This window comes from Leucopleurus acutus, assembly GCF_964270905.1.
Source record: "Leucopleurus acutus genome assembly, chromosome: 4".
Lineage (NCBI taxonomy): Eukaryota > Metazoa > Chordata > Mammalia > Artiodactyla > Delphinidae > Leucopleurus > Leucopleurus acutus.
The window spans coordinates 6,133,708-6,139,008 of record NC_139146.1 but is presented as its reverse complement, the minus strand read 5'-3'; positions in this window follow the sequence as shown (position 1 = coordinate 6,139,008).

Below are 5,301 nucleotides of genomic sequence, written 5' to 3'. Positions count from 1 at the left end.
CTTAAAGGTTTTCTGATGAGATTGATGATAATAGCAAATGTGTTTTTATATTATTACTGTATAAAGAAATCTATCAACATTTGGAATGTCTACATAGCATAAGGAATCAATTTTCCAAATGATGAATTTATGATATCTCAAAATTGTATATGGGCAAACGATCCATTCAAAATGCATGACTGATGAATAGATTTTAGTGTGACAGAGTACAAAACTTCACTAGCTTCAGATTCCACGTTGCAGTTAATCTTTAAGAAACTATTGTTGGGCTTCCCTGGTGACGCAGTGGTTGAGAGTCCGCCTGCCGATGCAGGGGACGCGGGTTCGTGCCCCGGTCCAGGAAGATCCCACATGCCGCGGAGCGGCTGGACCCATGAGCCATGGCCGCTGAGCCTGCGCGTCCGGAGCCTGGGCTCCGCAACGGGAGAGGCCACAACAGTGAGAGGCCCGCGTACCGCAAAAAAAAAAAAAAAAAGAAACTATTGTTTGTCAAAAAAGAATATTCACAATTGTCTGAAAAGTCTATTAAAATACTCCTCCCTTTTCCAACTATGTATCTGTGTAAAGCTGCGTTTCCTTCGTATGCTTCAACCAAAACAACATATACGGCAGGTTGAATGCAGATTTGGGAATCCAGATTTCCTCCTTTAAGCCAGCCATTAAAGGGATTTGACACAAACATAAAACAGTGCCACTCTTCCTACTAATACTTTTGTTAGGAAAAATACGTTATTTTCATAGTATATGTTATTTATATTAAAGTATAATGGATTTATTACCTTAAAGTTAGTAAAAAAATATTTTAATGTTTTTCTCAATTTTCTACAACATTAGGTATTCATAGCTATAACCCATATAGACACAAATTCTTTGGGATTCGGGACACTCAGTAGTTTTTCAGAGTGTAAATTGTTTTGAGACTAAAAACTTTGAGAACCATTGCTAAGGGGGGAAGGAAAAAAGGGATTATGCGGCATCATGGTAGAACTTGCCTCAAACATAATATATAGCCTTTGACTGAACTTTTTCTAGCTATAAGAATGCCGATGCCCATTAAGAAACTCAGATTTCACTAATCTGAAGACTGCCCTAGGGTATCTGAGATGGGTTTTCTGATGAATTTCTTTTTTTTTTTTTTACATCTTCATTGAAGTATAATTGCTTTACAGTGATGTGTTAGTTTCCACTGTACAGCAAAGTGAATCAGCTATACATATACATATATCCCCATATCCCCTCCCTATTGCGTCTCCCTGCCACCCTCCCTATCCCACTCCTCTAGGTGGTCACACAGCTCCGAGCTGATCTCCCTGTGCTATGCGACTGCTTCCCACTAGCTATCTATTTTACACGTGGTAGTGTATATATGTCAATGCTACTCTCTCACTTCATCCCATCTTCCCCTCCCCGTGTCCTCAAGTCCGTTCTCTACGTGTGCGTCTTTATTCCTGCCCTGCCACTAGGTTCATCAGTACCAGTTTTTTAGATTCCATATATGTGCATTAGCATAAGGTATTTGTTTTTCTCTTTCTGACTTACTTCACCCTGTATGACAGACTCTAGGTCCATCCACCTCACTACCGATAGTTCAATTTCTAATTCATCCTTCCTTTGGGAGTCTTCTGCTCCTGGTTAGGACTAGAGGAGATTGTATTTAGGTACAGTGTTATGACTGAGTGGAGGGAGGCTGAGAAATGTGCCATGGGGAGCCTTAAGCCCTATTTGGATTTTAAATAGTTACAACCATCTGTGACCTTCATTAAAAACACACGACCTAAAACAAAGTTTATTGAGATGTTTAGAAAATTAGACTCCAAATATAATCATGGATTTATCCATTTTTCCTTTCAATTCTATCTTTTAGTATTATTTTGCTTTATATATTTTGAAGCTCTGTTTTTATGTGCATAAAATTTTATGACTATTATGTCTTCTTGATGAGTTGACCCCCTTTATTATTACATAATGTCCCTCTCTATTCTGGTCATATTCCTTGCTGTGAAGTCTACTTTTTCTGATATTAATATAGCCACTCCAGCTTTCTTTTGATTATATTTGCAGGAGATTTTTTTTAAAATTTCAATTCAATTTAAGGTAGGTATAAAGTAGTATAGGTAGTATCTGGTTGGGTCTCTGTTTTTTATTTGGTGTATTCAAAGCATTTATGTTTGATATTGATGTGTCTTTCTTGCTTGCTATGTTCTGTTTCATCTGTTGTTCACCCCCCGTTTCTGCCTTCTTTTGGATTGATGAGTTTTTATGATTTTATTTTTTCCATTATTGTTATTCATAAATTTCATGAAAAAGTTTTTTGCCTTCGAGTGTAATATATGTATGTATGTATATATATATATATATATATGCATATATATATACACACACACACACACACACATACATATTTAACTAAATTAAAAGTAGACTGAAGCAAGTTAACTGATAACCTGTTACATGGCAATAGGAAACTCACACGGTAATGACCGAACACAACATATTCCCAGTACCTCCCTCACATCCTTTGTACTATTGTTGTTAACGTTTATGAAAGTAAAATATATATCTGTTCACAACAAATTGCTTTCCATCTTGTTTTAGACAGTTATGTTCTACGGCAATTAATTTTTCTTAAAGTTTTATATTTACGTTAGTTCGTGCCACCTTCAGAGACCTTCATTCCTTTGAGCAGATCCGTCATCCCTCCAACAGTGTATATTGGGCTGTGTCACAGGTTACCACAAACTTAAAATGACACCCATTTTTGGAACTAAAAAGAGGTGATGGTTGTATAATATTGTTGTGCACCTTAAAATGGTCAATTTTGTGTTATGTGAATGTTACCTTAAAAAAAAAAAATCACCATCTGTTGAAGTCAAGGATTTTCATTCCCTTGAGGAGCTGATTAGAGCCTATTCAACTGAACGTGATAAAAAACGGAGGTGAAAACAAAACGCACATTTATTATCTCTTAGTTCCTTTGGTAAGAAGTCCAGATACAGTGTCTGCTCAGGGTCATCAGGCTAAACATCGAGTTTTTAGCCCGGGCTGCAACTTCATCTGAGGCTCTGGTCGCCTTCCATGATCATTCAGGTTGTTGGCAGAATACAATCTCTCATGGTTGTAGGACTAAGGTCCTAACTTTCTTGTTGTGTGTTAACTGGGGACCATTCTTAGCAGCTGGAAGGGCCTGTCTTTTCCTGCAAACCATGGCAGTTTGCTCCTTCAAAGTCAACATGAAAATCCCTGCGACTTCAGGTTGTTGAAGGACAAACAGGATTCTACCTACCACCGCACATTATTCACGATGGACCGAAGGCTTCACATTCATCTAGTACTGGTTTCTTGTGTTTGGGATGAGATGGGTTTGGCAGGTTTTTCTCAATGTCTGTTCCATCTATAGCTTTAAATCTTCCCTTTTAACTACACTTTGGAAAGGGTCTTTCTCCTTGCTCTGGACCTTCCTCCAGCAGTGGACTGCTATTACTTATAACTCAGACTATTAGCCTCCTGGTGGAGGGGAGGAGAGCAGCTCCCGGTTGTTCTGGGTCAGCCTCTCTCTTAGGTAGGCATCGTGTCCTGGTGGAGCCTTTTCAGCGCTCTTGCCTGTCTCCACCTGTTGTGGGAGACCTCTAACTGTCTGGGCCCAAGATGTATCCCTGCCCCTCCTCCAGGGGTAGAGAGGATTATTTTCCGTTCTTTTTCCCAGCTGGGATGGGTTTTCACCCTTGCCCTAAAGCTGATATGATTTGCTGCCCTACTCTTGCTGATTCAAGGCTTTTATTTCATAGAGGAGATAGAGGCTAGAAGATACATCTCTTTCCTAGGAATGCACCAGAAAAAGTTCTTCTTGGGTCTGTTTCCACCACATTTTGCCATGAGCTCTTAGTGAGGTCTTTGGGGAAGAACCTGTGAGTTTGTGAAAATTCCCCTTGTGTGTGGCTTCCAATACTTCTATATTCTCACATTCACCCATACTCAACATTTAACAATTTATCAAAAATTTTGGGCTGAGTTCTTTCTGGCCTCCAAGGCGAGCCATCCTGTGTTTATTCCAGGTAAGCAAATACTAACATCTTGTGTCTCCTTAGATGTATCTGCTTTTCCTAAGTATTGGCTTAGCTGGTTGCCCTGCAGCCACAGCTCTCTGATAGGCTCAAGAAAAGTTGTGATTTTGTAGATTGTCTGATGCTATATTGTTGTCAGGGCAAAGCAATCCTCTTTTCAGCTTTTAATATCCTAGGAAAGCCCTGTTAATTTTTGTTGTTATTGTTGTGAGTCTCCCTTAAAATTAATTCCCATGAAGAGAATGAGTATACCTAGTGATTGACCAGACCCGACCCTTATTTGGTGAACATTATATATTTGTTGAGTGAAGCAACAAAGATATGAACAAATGAATGGGTAAATGAATCAGTTGTATAGAGGACATTTAGCAGGAAGTTAATAGAAAAGCCTAGCAAATAAGGAAACCTGTAGCAATTCAGTAGTCAGGTCAGATATAGAACTATGCCATTTTTCAAGAATTCTGGGTGAAAACAAAGGAAAAGGGGAAATAGTTTCTAGAAAATGGAGTTCATAGGCTCAGGAGAGAGGTCAGGCACTTGCCTATCAAACTGGGGTAGAGAATGAACCTTCCTTTTGGGGGCTCATTACCTTGTGAGGAAGGAGAAAGAGAACATCAGTACCCTAGATATGACGAAGGAAGGTAGTGAGGTGACTCGCTATGTATATCTTGTTGAATACTCATGGATTCAACCCTTGATAGAAGAGCAGGGTAGTGGTTGCTGTGATGAGCTAACCAGCTCATCTGTCAGAGCCGGGCTAAGGCTCTCAGTCCCTAGCTGCATGCATTGTTGGCTGCTGCTGTCTCATAGCTGTGTCCCTCTTCCAGAAGAAGCACTTACTCAGAGTTTTTCTTCCTGTCCACTCGCTGCCAACAACGGCACCAATGAAGGAATCCAACGGCCAGGTCCCATGCATTCCCACTTCGGAACTCTCTGATTATTCGAGGCCCCTGTTGCATCTGCATCACAGCTGGGCTTCTGACTAATCTCTCTCACTCTCACAGATGTTCTTTAGCATATTCTCAATATTCCTCCCACATACATATATTTAAAGTGGTTCCCTGGGGAAGCAAATCTGTAACAAGAAGAAACAATTATTTTCAAATCTTGCTAACATGTAAATTTAGGGTTGTTGATATATTGATTATCTGCTTCGCTGCTCACTGGTTCCAGAAGAAACCACAGTGTGATTGGCTGAATCATGATCCCCCAACAATGTCTGCATCCTAGCCCCCAGAAC